This window comes from Pectinophora gossypiella, chromosome 17, assembly GCF_024362695.1.
Source record: "Pectinophora gossypiella chromosome 17, ilPecGoss1.1, whole genome shotgun sequence".
NCBI lineage: Eukaryota > Metazoa > Arthropoda > Insecta > Lepidoptera > Gelechiidae > Pectinophora > Pectinophora gossypiella.
The window spans coordinates 8,005,114-8,020,627 of record NC_065420.1 but is presented as its reverse complement, the minus strand read 5'-3'; the positions used below and the strand labels follow the sequence as shown (position 1 = coordinate 8,020,627).

Here is a 15,514-nt window from a genome sequence, read left to right as displayed (position 1 = left end):
GCACTTCCCTTGACAGAAATCTTCTGTTAAGTACCCATTGACCGTAATACTTTACTGCGCAGGGACTAATTACAGAACTCTTGTTCATTATAATCCTTAACCATGTCTAAAATCACTTAAAACGTGAGTAAACTTCGCATAAACTTGTATTTCCAAACTCATTCTCGGAAGTCTAAGCCCGTATACCGCGCTCTACTCTCACAGGACATAAATACCGGAACATAATACGGGACTAACTCTTGACAGACATCGACACGGCTCCCAAAGTTAATAATCAATTTGATTAATAATTTGGTTCCGGAGGATTAAGCGAGTATAACACGTCTAGTGAGATGCCAACCATTTGTATTTAATTATATATCTATAGGCTGGAAATTCGGTAAAAAAAAAGCATAGAAAACGTTCAGCTGCTTGTCTTCCCGGGCATGTCGTAAAAACCGACAGAGGGACTGTGTCCTATAACATGATGGACTAATGTTATGGGCGATAGGCTGATCCCTTATCACCATAAGGTTCATCATATCCAGCTTACGACATCGTATCAACAGTGGCTGCAAGTTGTCTTTGATTACTTGTGGCTCTGCCCACCCCATTAGGGATTACGGGCGTGAGTTTATGTATGTATGTATGTATGTGGAAATTCGGTGTCATAATTAACCTGAACTATACCTCTATATTAGTCCATCCCCAATATTAGAGATGATGTTATCGTTCACTGCCTCTCCTGATATTTTAAAATAGCAATAATTTTATTCGTTCTTTGTATGTTCGTAATGTACAATTATTTCTATTTAATTATTTTTTGTAAAAAAGTTTACTATTTCGAAACTACATCACAGCAAAAAGGAACGGCTTTGTGCCTCACTTCTAAGTGGCGAAGTAATATTAAATTTGCCCAAAAGTCTGAATTTAGTCATGTTCGCCGATCTTACTTGCGCCTAACAATAAGTTCAGAGAAAGTTGTACGAAAGATTAATTGAGTTTGGATTGTTACCTACTTACTTATACTTAGGCGCTTGCCACCAGAGCTAATGACTTAAATCTTGTCATTAGATACTGATTCACACATTATGTGTGTGTGAATGTATGATTGTAATAAGAAAGGAAATCATAGGCCTTAAACGTCTGCTTCAGACGTAGACGAGTATGACATCATTGTCTTGAAGTTGTGAACTTTTTTTCATTGCAAGCCTATTCTGGAGGAGCAATATATATATATATATAGGGTGTTAGTGACATCGTAACGAAAACTTTGAGGGGTGATTGAGGCCATGATCCTGAGATGATATCAAGTGGAATTTTCCGTCGCAAAAGTATGGAACTGAAAATAATTAAAAAAAACACAAAAATTTTCATGAATATTCAGACTGAAAATTCCACTTGATATTAACTCAGAATCATGGTCTGAGCCATCCCCCTCAGTATTCGTTACGGTATCACTAACACCCAGACCTACTTGTATGGCTACCGCATGTACTTGTGCGGGGTGTAAGTGACGTCGTAGTAACGAATACTGAGGGGAATGATTCAGACCATTATTCTGAGTTAATATCAGGTGGTCACATCAATATATTTATATATATATATTATATATATATATATATATATATATATATATATATATATATATATATTATGATGTGACTTATAGTAGATTTGCCGCAGATGACATTAACTACTTGGCCGGACAAATGGGGAGTGCTGAAGGCTCTCACTCGGTACAACGTTTAAGACAACAGGCCTGTGGGCACCTGCCCACATTAAACTGTCGGATGCTTGTCTCGTGCACCCTCCACAGGACAAGCCTCCGACAGTTGAATGTTATCAGCTTGATGTCGTATCATTCTCCTACTCGGCAGAGTCAATAACCAGGGGCCTGTTTTATAAAACTTACAATTGTAAATTACAACGACAATTTGATGTTCAGTACGTAGCTAATATGAAACTGTAAAATATTCGTGATCACAAACTCCGCAATGTACATCAAATTGTCATTGTAATTTACAATTGTAAGTTTTACAAAATAGGCCCCGGGTGTCGTCGCGAGCTTGACGCCTCAAATTTTAATCATCGGCGAGCTTCTTCCAAGCCATGTGGTCAATATCAAAAGAACTCACATCTCTTTTAGAAAAGGACAAGGGCAAGAAAGGAAATAGTTCCTGAAGATTATTACAAGTACTTACTTACATCATTATGTGGAGGCCCGCGAGATTAATTTGTCCATGTCTATATTTTCAACAAATACTTTTCAAAAAAAGCTTGTTTAGCTTGTACGAGATAGGAAGAATGACAAATGAGAAATAAAAACAAATTTCTCATAGCTATTTATAACATTTAATAGTGGACCATTTCTTTAGACGTATTTTTTCCTCCACTTACCTGCCACAATGATAAATGAAAAACTTCAAGAGAAAATCACCTTTATTTTTTTACATTAAGCAAGGATTACTGTAAATACGACCTCCGTGGTATGGTTGAGCATTGGGCTCACGATCCGGAGGTCCCGGGTTCGAATCCCGGTGGGGACATATCACAAACATCACTTCGTGATCCCTAGTTTGGTTAGGTCATTACAGGCTGATCGTCTGATTATCCAAAAAGTAAGATGATCCGTGCTTCGGAAGGCACGTTAAGCCGTTGGTCCCGGTTACTACTTACTGATGTAAGTAAGTAGTCGTTACATGAGCCTTGTCGGGGCTTTGGCGGCTCAATAATAACCAGGGTTGATGAGGTTGGTAATTCACCTCAGAACCCACACGATAGAAGAATTATTTTTTAAATCTTAATACTAAATATACAATTTATCAATACCCTGCAAAACTGTTTAAACAGTTTGTCTGTAGGAATGAGTATGTAATAGTAACATGTACATCTAATAGAAATATTTATATCACAATAATTACTTAGTATTTTACATTTTTTATTTACCTTTGATTTGGTTAGGCAGTAGCACGTGGCGGTAGGTAAGGAAAGTGTCGATTCATCATTCAGAGTCTAGCTGAAATCCATTATATTAAATATACTTAAATAAAATGATTAAATAAACAAAATTCATGCAAAGAAAGTCACAGGCAAAATCCAGTAAAATAAAAGGAGGAAATTGCAAAGGGATTACGTGTAGGAAAATGAACTTTACTCTTTTAAAAATGTAAGTACGTGTCAGAAAGGCATTTCGATTTATTAAATGAAAAAGTGATATTATGTGAGGAATTTACATACCATTGATGTATTATTTAGTCATACACCCACAGTAAAACACACATACACAGTAAGTAGTGAAGAAAACCCGTATAATTATGTCAATAAATGTCGATATATTCAATAGTATACATCAATGAGTATTGATGTATAATATGCTTTATAATATGCTGTATAGCTGAAGTGTTATAAAAATAAATCATCATCACCAGCCCATTAACGTCCCCACTGCAGGGGCACGAGCCTTCCCTATGCATGGATAGGGAGATCGGGCCTTAAACCACCACGCGGGCCCAGTGCTGATTGGTGGTTATTTAACGACTGCTAATGCAGCCGGGACCAATGGCTTAACGTGCCTTCCGAAGCACGGAGGAGTTCGAGATGAAAACTTTTTTTTGTTGTCACCCATCCTATGACCGGCCTTTGCGAAAGTTGCTTAACTTCAACAATCACAGACCGAGCGCGTTAACCGCTGCGCCACCGAGCTCCTCATAAAAAAAAAATACTAAACGTTATTTCAAACTATAATTAATTGAAATTAATTTAGCTTATTATTGTTCATCGATAGCCTAATAAAGTTTGTAGCCTAAAAAAAAATTAGATGTAAAAAGAAAATGAACATTCTTTGAAAAAAATAATTATAATGATTGTGTAAAACTTATAGTCAAGGACGCAGCATATTGGGCATACTGTCTTTTCGTATTTGGAACAAAAATAACGCCAATTCGAAGACAAAAGATCGTCGGATCATTTTACAAATGAGGTACACTTTCCCAAGTAAATATAAATTGGGGAGAACATCTTAGTTTTTCACAACCACGAACACGAAGGCTGTTATTTGTTCTATTTCGAGTAATGCGGATGAATTAGCCTGGCCTATAAAAATAAATCAACCTGTGGCAGGCTGAAACTAAATGCACAGTACTACAGACACGCAATGAGATTTTATTGCCATTAAGGGTTGAATCACAGGGCAACATGGAACTGTATTTGTTCTAACTCCTTCGCCTGTGCTGTAAGTACGCTGTTCTTTTTACCCGACTTCGCCGAAACAAAAAGGAGGTTAATGTATTTAACCGCTATGTATGCATGTATGTAAGTGTGTGTGCACGTCTGTACTAACGTAACTTTTAAACCACCTGTCAGAATTTAACAAATGAGGTGACGCTAAATTCAATGTGAACAATGGAAAAATTTCAGTGAAATATACCTATTTTGTTGTTTCATACTTTTTAGAGCGTGATTTTTCTATAGTCGAGTTTAGTTTTTAAACTTTTATTTCTTGGCATTTGGTTTCCCACAGTAAGTATAGTGTGCGTGCAAAAGCGCGTGGCACCATGCAACCGCACGCGACCGCCTCGTCGATCCTGCTGAGTCGCATTATCTCGCTTTTGCAAATTACGGTTCTGAGTGAAAATATAAATAAGTGCGATACGCCCAGTAGGGCTAATATGCGCAACATGATAAAATTTTGTCGATATAATTATGCCGTTTTGTCGATTGGTCCTAATTTGTGAACCCAAATAAGTCATGTCGTTCTGTAAAAATACGAACAAAATCACGTGGTACGCATGGTAACATGTTTACGTGCCTACCTAAGCACGAAGAACCCGAAATTGAAGGTTCTGAGCAGTACCCATCTAGTTTTTTTTCTTTTTTTTACGTGACTTATTGTTGATTTTGCCGCAGATGGCATTACTTGGACAAATGGGGAGCGCGGGAGGGCTCTCTACCGGCACAATATTTAAGACAACAGGCCTGAGGGTGCCCAGTTGGGCGCGATCGTCGGCTCAGGGTGTCGTCAGAGAGGAAGAATATTTGAAAATATTAATCGACCCGATATCGGTCGATAGCGATAAAGCGCTGAATGAGGGGAATCGTCTACCACGCCGCCGGCGGGATCGGTATCGGGGTTCTGAAGTGTTTGGTGTCGAGAGCTGATTGGCCGCCTCTATGGCTAGGGTACCCATCTAGTGACTGACCGCTTCCGATATTACTCAACAAGTAGGTATAACTAGGCTACGGGGTTCACTACTGAAAATAAAAAGGCCTGTCACCCGCAATCCGGTCCATTTTAAGCACAATAGCGACCAAAACCAGCATTTATCACAGCCGCAAGACGGAGAGCGCACTATACAAACCCAGCCATATTATTTAGATTAACGATTAGATTAGAAACCCCGGAACGCTTGTTTTATTGTGATTGCTCGGGAAATCCCTCTGATTTTTCTTTATTTTTTGCTCCTATTGTGTTTCTTTAAAATAATTAAAAGTCTAAAAATAGTTCAAAGCTTAACGATTTCAGCGGCACGAGATAGCTGAGAGATTCCACGGGCTTAAGTGATGTGGCGAAAGGATCGTGGTCTTCATTAAACACAGCAACTATAAAGTCTTCCGCTGGGAAAGATTAGTCTATTCGGATTCCAATTTTCGAACAGACTACCTTAGTAGTCTACGAATTAGCTGCCTTAAGTAATAACGGAAAATTAAGCTTTCCATGAAAACGGAACGCTGAAACGCTGTTCTTTATCTACATCAATCCTAATATACCTAGACATACAGCTAGAAGGACTTACATTGACCAAATTGGAGATGTTTAATGTGAAAAGGTTTAATGCGATCTACTCTGAACCGGCGGCGTGCGTGTATAAAGCGATTGATGAATGTGGAGGAAGCAAGATAAGTGTGTCAGGATCGAAGCAAATGGAATTCTATAGTCTCTGCCGGTGGGAAATAAGCGTGAGTTAATGTATGTATGTATCAATCCTAATCCCACTTCGTCATTTGAATGAATGTTTGGATCATAGATAATTATCATGTTGTTTACAGGATCCTATTACACGAGACTTGCACGTAGTTGGAAGCTAGCCTTTCGGCGATATAGGCTTGATTCTATGTTATGTTGTGTGATTGGTTATCAGTCCTAAATTTTGACGACTTTTAAAAATACAAATACATGTTAAATAGCGCAAAGTAATGATTCAAAAATCTTACATTGACCTTCAACAAGTTTTTCCATGATAATTACGCTGAATAAATGATTCTGATTCTGATTAAGCTGGCTTCTTTATCTAAGAGCTTGTCTTCTTCTTATCGTGTGGGTTTAGAGGTGGAATATCAACCTCATCAACCCCGGTGCCAGGGTTATTACTGAGGCCCCTGACATGGCTCATGTAACGACTACAGGTAAGAACTTGTTAAGAGCTTGGTAAGAGCTTGTTATACTTTGACTTTGCTGTCCACTATAAAATTAATCAACTCCATCTGACAATCCTCATGTTCTTTATAAAACTTGACCTATAACATATTCCGTAATAACACGTAAGGGATCTGACAGGCTTTCCTCCATTTTCCACTTGGCATCATCCCGATATTGGTTCCCCTTACATCCCGTACACAGCCTATCTTTATTTTAACATAACTTACCTGGGCCGCCTTGTCCCAAGACCGAAAAATTAATCCCGTTGGGTTCCTTAAAAGTCATCGAACAGTATATCCATATTATCTGTATCTCTAAAGGCTATTGTATGGGGATTATTAGTTCTAAATTAGTCGTACTCGTATAAGTCACGTTTCTTTAAAATTATCTGACTTGATGGCGGTAGATGAGTAGCGCAAATATGTAATTTACTGAATAATAAGCTCCTGTTCTTATACATTACATAACCTATTTTATATGAAACTGTCACCACACCTTATAATATAAGATAAAAACCAATTACTTTATTCGACTGAACAAACATTGAAATCAATTTGTGTTATCAGTACCTTATTGCTAGTAGCATTTCATATAAATGTTAATTTACCTACTGAAATAAATCGAGTTACTCGGTAAAATCAAACATGATTATAATTCATAAGTAATTATTTTATCGAATAGTGAGATAATTTGATTGTATGTTTTTGTAAACATGAGCTTACAGTGGGTTTGTAAATTGTGTTTATAAACGTTAATAATATATTTTTATTTACTTATAGATGTAGGTACGTATATACAAAACAAGTTCATTTAACCTTTCTAGGGTGTTACGAGATTTCCAGATTTTAAACGAACATTCGATCATATGACTATATTATGACAACCATAGAAAATGACCGAGGTCGCCTAATTGAATTTTCAATAAAAATATATTTTTTCGCACAATATTTAAAAATAATACAAACACACGTCTTGTGTCCTCTAACATGATGGACTAATGTTATGGGCGATAGGCTGATCCCTTATCACCATAAGGTTCATCATATCCATCTTTGGACTTCGTATCAACAGTGGCTACAAGTTGTCTTTGATTACTTGTGGCTCTGCCCACCCCATTAGGGATTACGGGCGTGAGTTTATGTATGTATGTATGTACACGTCTTATACCTATACATAAAAAAAACACCTACTTAAGAGGCTGATGATGAGATCTCTATCAAAAACACTTTTAGAATGAGATATATCATTACAAGTAACGCCAATTAACTCTTTTTAACATTCTCATAACTCCTTATGTAATATAATATTATGTTCCTGTCTGAGTATTTTTGAAAGAACAAAGTCCTAACTTGTTCGCCCACACACGCTCTGCAATAACAGTCGTTCAAATATTTCATTATCCACAGTCTGAAGATATAAAGACGGTACCTAATCCGCTCAGACGGAACCACTTCACGAAACAATGAGAAAATCTTCTAATGTCCATCAAGAGAATCCTCATATGGTGGCGATATATCAAGCTTATCCAGTAATAAATCTTCGTAAGAAACAAGCCCATCAATTGGAGAGAATAAAAAACTTGAGCCGAGACTCGTTCGGTTAGGCGGTTCCAAGACATATTGTGTCTGATAACCAACTCATGTCTTGGATTGACTTAGGTATTTAAAATTATACAACACATATTTTCCTTCATTCCCGAGAAATGCATTTTCGGAGGTATGTGTGTTGGGCTTGTTTTCCCTTCATAGACAGGCAGTCGCTTCTGTAAAAAAGCCGGACCTGTCAAATCTTCAGGTTAGGTAAGCGGACCCTGTAAAAAGCGGGATACTGCAAGGGAGATGATGATAAAACCTCATAATTTATATTGCGTAATATGTTATGAAAAAAGCTACTTAAATGTTTTAGATAATCTTGCTGTTGTATGTACGGTACACACCTATTACCTCATTTGCTTTGATTTTGTTTTAGATATTGACGTGATTAATAGTAGTATTTGCTTTCAAAACAGTAAGTACTTTTATATATTTTGTGAAGCAAACATACTATTTCAGAATGCTAGTAGATTTCCGTGAAAAACTATGAGGTATTAATAAATTATTACATTTCACATAAAATGTTACCTCGAATGAAACACCATTCTTCGAATGAGATAATGACGCACGCAATATGTAAAATTACAAATCGAAGGTCCGATAGAAATACTATATTTAAAACAGGGTAGTAAGAGTTTATTGTGCAGTATACAGATGCTAATGTTGTTATAAAGGCAAAACCCGCTTCTTCGTATATAGCGTTGAGATCGTAAATCCGTCTTCAAGTTCGAATATTTTATTGCTATCTACGAAACGCAAATAAACATGTCTTTATTTGAGAAAACCCTGTTGGTAAAGCCGTAGCACACAACGTACTCGTAACAATCAAAGCAACCCTAAAATATGACAGGAAATTCTATCCGTCACATCTTTCTATGATAATATTTTCTTTAGAAATTCACTTTGTGATGGAATTTTATATACACAGTACTTTTAAAATATCATGCCTGAGGTCGTCTAAGCGAGCACAGACCGTAGATCACAATATGTTCATCTAACAAATACACACATACTTAAGTCTCCATACTTTTATACAGGATGTTAGTGACACCGTTATGAAAAAAATAGAACGTCTATTTGATTGTACTAAAAACGATGGTTAGTGTTTTTCTTGTCGGAAATTTTTAATTAAGATCTTAAGTTTTCAATGTAAATCGAGTAACGCGAACAGTCGCTAGACTACCTATACGTACACGATTTACAGTGATGGTTATTAATAATGTCTCATTTTTATTTAATTTTTTTATCTTATGTAGCTTAACATGTCGCGGCCGAGATTTCCAGACACAATAGTTAAACAATGGGGTTTGGATTTTAAAAGGACATTCGGTCTTACGATATTAGAACACAATATGGGACTGAAAATAATTAGAAAAGACACTAAAACTTTCATGAGTTTTCCGACAGGAAATTTCCACTTGATATCAACTCAGAACCATGATCGGGATCACAGTTATGAACTTGTCGCGTCTGTGCCTACATCGAGATGAAGGCTAATCTTCTCTTGAACGTGTAGCAGCCGGAGTTACGTCGCGACAGAGACATCATTGTTTTCGTAGTGTAATCGCCGACGAACAAGTTGGACACCTTCCTGCGGGAGGACTTCTGGCGTAGAATAAGGAATAATAGGTATGTATAAAACGGCAAAAAAGTGGTAAAGTGGTGTGGTTAAAGTAATTGCGTCAAGTGGAGATGGGCGGGATACATTGCTTGAATGAGCGAAGAAAGATGGACCCGGCGATTGTTAGAGTGGCTCCCACGAGCATTCACAAGACCGAGAGGAAGACCACCAATGAGATGGAAGGACGACAATGTGCGGCACGCCGGATATGGCTGGATGTCGGTAGCCCAAGACCAAGATCGTCGGAACATGGTCTTCCATGTTGCCTCTTGGCCTACCTCCAAAATTGGATATGAATTTAGGTTGATATAGATAGATAGATAGATAAAACAGCAACTCTTCATCCACCCATAAAAACTTAGGTACTTTCAGTAGTTCCAGTTAGTTCTGCGGTTCTGTTTTAATTATATTGAAGTTTAACCCAAACCCTACATGGGTTTCAGTGAGTTCCAAACAAGAATAAAAACTCAACATTTCCAAAAGTGTTCCTAAATCAAAGTTTCGTTCAATTAAATTTTCTATATTTCCTAATACTCAAAATCAGGTGAACAGGAGGTAGAAGAAATCTCGTCAAAAATCTAATAGAAACGCATTAAGTCCGGCCTTGTTTTTAATTGGATGTCTACTGAAGTACGGCTAATTGTGTCGTCAATGGAGTTCAATTTTATTTGACTGGAGTTAGTAAACAGAGGCTACGACAAACAATCCGACCAATCAACGCGATCCGTTAGCAATCCTGGCACTCAAAAGGTCATTCCACGAATAAGAGCTTTAATTTGTCGAAGATAATTTAATTGATTTTCTTTGCAAGAAGATTGAAAGTACAGTCTTGATGAGCAATATCATGTACCCACTTTAGAACCCTGTCGCATTATCATATCACTTATGGTTTAATTTGTCAAAAAAGTTTATGTCACAGGGTTTCAAAGTGTATACATATTAGTACTCGTGACCATATTTTGTATTAAATGTTTGTCTGTAAGTAATTGTGTAGGTATGTAATGTGTTTCTTTCGTATAGAGTTACTGTAAATGTAACTTTGTCAAAAAAGTAAATGTGACATGGTTTCAAAGTGTAAGTATACATATTATTACTCGTGAGCGTACCTATGAAAATTGTAATGCCGTCTTTTGTACTGAATGTTTGTCTGTAATGTGTTTCTGTCGTGTGTGATATAGAGTTATTGTAAGTGTATCAATAACACCCACATCGAACAGTGATATCGGATTATGTAGATGTAATCATTATGAACTCCCGAGTTGCTACGACTCATCAAGAACATTAAGTTCACATTTGTCTTCTTTTATTTACGTATGACGTCATAGTTCAAGTTATACTGTTTATCAAAATCTAGTAGTCGCAACTGATTCGAAACTGACTCATTGCTTTTCAGTTGCTACTGCAATTAGGGCTTCTCTATGTTTACCATCAGGCATAGTTGAGCCAACATACTTAGCCAATATAAAAAAAAATCGTTTGTTCGTTTAGGTATCTTTACTTAAGATCAATCCCTGCCAGTATTCACCTATGAACACGTAATGTCCTTTCCATTACGATTGATCTAAAGTGGGGTCAAGATCGCGCAGTAAGTGTCAGACCAATAAGACAAGTGACCCGAAATCAATATATATTGCCCTGCTCATAACTGTACTATTGCTAACAAGGTGTTTGATAGGTTTTATTGAGAATACATAACAGTGTTTGAGCTCTAGAACAATCATTATGTTAACCAAACAAACACTCTAGTTTGGAGGAGTTGATAATATACTTTATTGCACTTAACAACTAGTTACATCACAAACAAGAATTGGACGTTTACAAGGGTGGACTTATCTCTAAGACAGATCTCTTCCAGCCAACCCAGAGGTAGTATTAGAGTAACTGCGGAAGAATAAAAAGAGGTGCAATATATTAAATACATTATAATAATAATATCTACATATAAAACCGTTTAAATATATATATATATATATATATATACAACCATATGCCTAAGCCTCTATAAATATATACACATATAAATATACCTACATACATACCTATTATATATATAACAATATACTTAGACTACGAATACTCTATGGATAAAAAGTGCTCTTTGACTCTCTTCTTAAAATTAGGCAAGAGGAGTTGATTTATATTAAGTACATAAATATATTTATGTAACTGCCAGTATCGAATAATCAAAATTATTTCACGTTAAGTTAACAAATTCTTACTGAAAAGAAACAGCTATACAACTAGTTGTTTAACGCAAATAATTGCATTATTCTCTGCCGTCTTCTGCATTTTCGAATGCATATTACCCGGGTGTTTTCAAGGCCAGAGTGAACAGACACCTTCCGGGCGAGCTCGTTCCATCTTAGGCCTCGTCAATGTCTTCGAGCATGTCTGGGGCCAAGAGCAAACCCTTGATGGGGTATGCATAAAAAAAAATCAAAATCAATGTAGCTACTAAAAAATACGTATATAAAGTGAAGTTTTGTATGTACACCCCTTAAGCAAGTATAGTTGCATCGACATAGTGGAATTGATTATGTTATCGCACTAGATTCATTTTAAACATGTGTCATTATCAGCTGTCCCCTATCCTATCATTATTACCAACACAACAATTTACCAATTAAAATCACTTGAATCACGAAGTCGTCGGTATCATGCCAACACTACGCAACTAATAACTACGTACAAACTTACAAGTACTAAAGATAATTGTATTGCATGTCTCCAGTACATTACTGTTATCGAAGGCACAATATTACCACCATAAAATTTTATTGAACAGTAAGTGGTCATTGTTATATTGACTTCATTACAATTGATGACAAGTAGTTCATGACGGCTTCCGTGGTGTGCTACTATAATTATTATTCGTACATGACATGACTTCACATCGTCTTGTCTAGTTGAAAAGAAAAAAGTTTATTTTTACATTTAACATAACATGGGAATGACCCGCAGTCCTATTACAGCTTCAGAGGATAAATAATTTCCGTCAGAAATCGAGCAAACGAAAAAATAATTCGATTTGGATTTCTGACAGAATTCAGTTGTCTAATAGTTTGATTGTAGACCTGACAGTTTTTGATTTAGGGATTGCGTTCTATCTGTGTGTAGAAACGAATTGTAGCGTTGACAGCGACTTTCCGAACGGCGACCCGCGCTACGGCGACTCTCTTTACGGCGAGTGGCCTTGTTTTCCCTTTACGTCGAGCGAGTTTTGACGTTATTGTACAGTTATGGTAAAAACTGTTTTGCTGTTTTCTTATACTTTTCAGTTTGTTGTTTTTATATAAGTAGTAGTGTTAGACCTATTCTTTTTATTTATAATTTGGTTTAAATAGACAAATACTTACAATTATTTTTCATCTTATTATTTTCCTAGTTACTTACCTTTTAAGAAACAAAATAATTATAGGTATGTGGAGAAAATGGCTGCAACTAATGAAATCCATTTTGATTATAATAATTATATTTTTATAAACATTGTTTTAAAAAGACCAATACCTTCTTTATATTGTGAAATAATACAATAGTTCCACGGTAGAACTGATCAGTTAGAACTACAGGTAATAAAGGACATAACATAGCATCACGTCTGTTTCATAGAAGGGGTAGAATATTGAAAAAAAAAATTAAGTACATTTATCATGTAAATACAGGCCGGCGTAAACATAGGCCTCGTTAAGTTAAATTCTGCTTTAAAAATCTTGTAATGGATATTTCGAAGGATGAAACTTCCTGCGTAGCCTATGTGTGGGGATGAGCCCACCCTACCTCTAGGACGCCGTCGGCAGGGCATTGAGAAAGGGTTGGTCCCAGGGCATGGGTGTTAGTTGCCGAACTCAGAGAATAAAAGGGATCTTAATAGAGTGCAAAAAAATAGAGAGTAGGATTGGGCGCCTTGAACAGGATACTCTCCTATTGCAAGCAAAGCAAAGGGGATGGAATTAAAAATTTCACTTTTAAAAAATGTATATTAACATTACTTCTTCTTATAAGTACAGGAAAGAGTTTAGCACGTCTAGGTTATTTCATGATAACACAAATTTAGGAATAATCCTGTTATTACAATCAAGCAAAGATTAGTCAAACCACTTAAACGCTAAAGTTTCACCCAAAAAGTGATATATTAAGTGCCTGGACGGCAGGTCTTAGGCAAAATCATGAAGCAAACCGCTGGATAGCAGGTCCTAGACGAAAAGCATGATGTAGATGTAGAAGACAATTACTCCGAGTGTAAACACAACATGATCTTAATGGGGAAATCCCCAGGTAGCCCTTGAAGATAGACATCCAAGTTGGACTTTGAACCCTGGAACAAAACGACATATTACAGATCTGTCTACCCCGTTAAGTCGCGGAAACATAGGTAAACCACATTACGTGTGACGGTATAACAGCATAATCGATAGTCAATGTACTAAGCCATTGTTTTTAGGTGGTTTTACACTTATTATTCTGAGGGTTTTACACTGAAAGAAAGATAGTGAGGTTAAGCCATTGTCATGGACATGTGGAACTTATTTTTAGCCAAAGTTCAGAGATAATAAATACAAAAAAACTCACCAGAAGATCTGAACATCATTTCAATATCATTGACGTGGCCTATACACCACTTTAAAACATAAGGCATGCAAAGGGAACTTAACCCATACAGCCTAGTCTTTGGTCATCTTAATCTTTTTTAAGTTGCCATCGTCATTCGATAATGTTAATTTGACACAACTTTTTCCAAGCGCGGAGGCACACACTCGCATGCGATTCAGCCTTGTCGGAAATCTAAAAACAGGTGTTACAAGAATACCAAACATAACTATTATGTTTAAGTAGGTACCGTGATTATAATCATTAAACCCGTTGCCTGAATAATATAAAATGAATTTTGATTTAGATAAGTAATACCTAATAAGTAAGTAAGTACCTAAAATATTTGTCCCTGGCTCCAAACGCGTGGAGAGTGTTTCTTCTATAGGTAGTACTATTTATTAGTTATTGCTGTGCTGTAACGTAACACACAATCAAACTCACTTTCGAATTTATTCTGTTATATTTATTAGTTAGGATCAAATAAAATTGAACAATTTTAATAAATTATCATATCATGTAATCTTCTTTCAATTTAATTTACAGTTTTTGGTATGTATGTTTGGACTGTTTAGTATATTATAAGTAATAAAATTAGAAATAATAAATAATGTTCCTGTCATGTCCAAGTCATGTCAAGCATTTGTCATGTCTATTGTTATTTTTATAGAATAAATTTCAATTTCATTGTAAAAATTCAATAAAAGTGTCAAAAAATTGTGAAACAAGGATGAAACAAAGTACTCCTATTGTCTGGTTATCAGTGTTTGGAATTATTCGTTGATAAATTTTGCCAAATAATCAAGAAAAAGATTGGTCGATACTGGTCGAGTTACCTATAGGCTAAGGTTGAACGAAATTCATAGAACGTTACTCTCTGATGTGAAAGTTACCTATAGGTACATAAAACAGTTTTTCAAACATTTTCGAAAGTTGGAAGACAACGAATACCGTTTACCAATTTCAGAGTTGATCAGAAGGAAAGGTTTGTCAACAAGGTAATTCGGCTATACTTACCTTTGCTATTAAAATATATGTAAATACCTAGGTATCCAGTTTCATTTATTTTTACATAAAAATACTCGAATAATCGAATCATTGCTGCTTATCATCGTTATGTATCATAAAGAGTGTCACTCTTCCCTAGTAACACAAGTTGCTATTGATCTGTTAAAAGCCACCAAGATTGCTCATGATCCAACTTAGTGCGAACTTACTTGTATGCTGAGGTAGTGAGGTGAAAAGTCTTAGTCCGGGATAAGAATTTAGGCAATGCCTGAGAGTAACCACGTGGGCGCAGGATGATGTTGAAGCGAT

The 15,514-nt window shown here is 36.2% G+C and overlaps 1 long non-coding RNA gene across 1 annotated transcript; it reads right to left on the bottom strand.

Moving 5' to 3' along the window:
* Positions 1–13,573: 13,573 nt before the first annotated feature.
* On the bottom strand, positions 13,574–14,328 carry LOC126374279 (uncharacterized). Its single transcript, XR_007567424.1, has 2 exons — positions 14,180–14,328; positions 13,574–13,925 (listed from the first exon to the last, which is right to left on the bottom strand). It is a non-coding gene; the product is annotated as an uncharacterized LOC126374279 (long non-coding RNA).
* Positions 14,329–15,514: the final 1,186 nt, after the last annotated feature.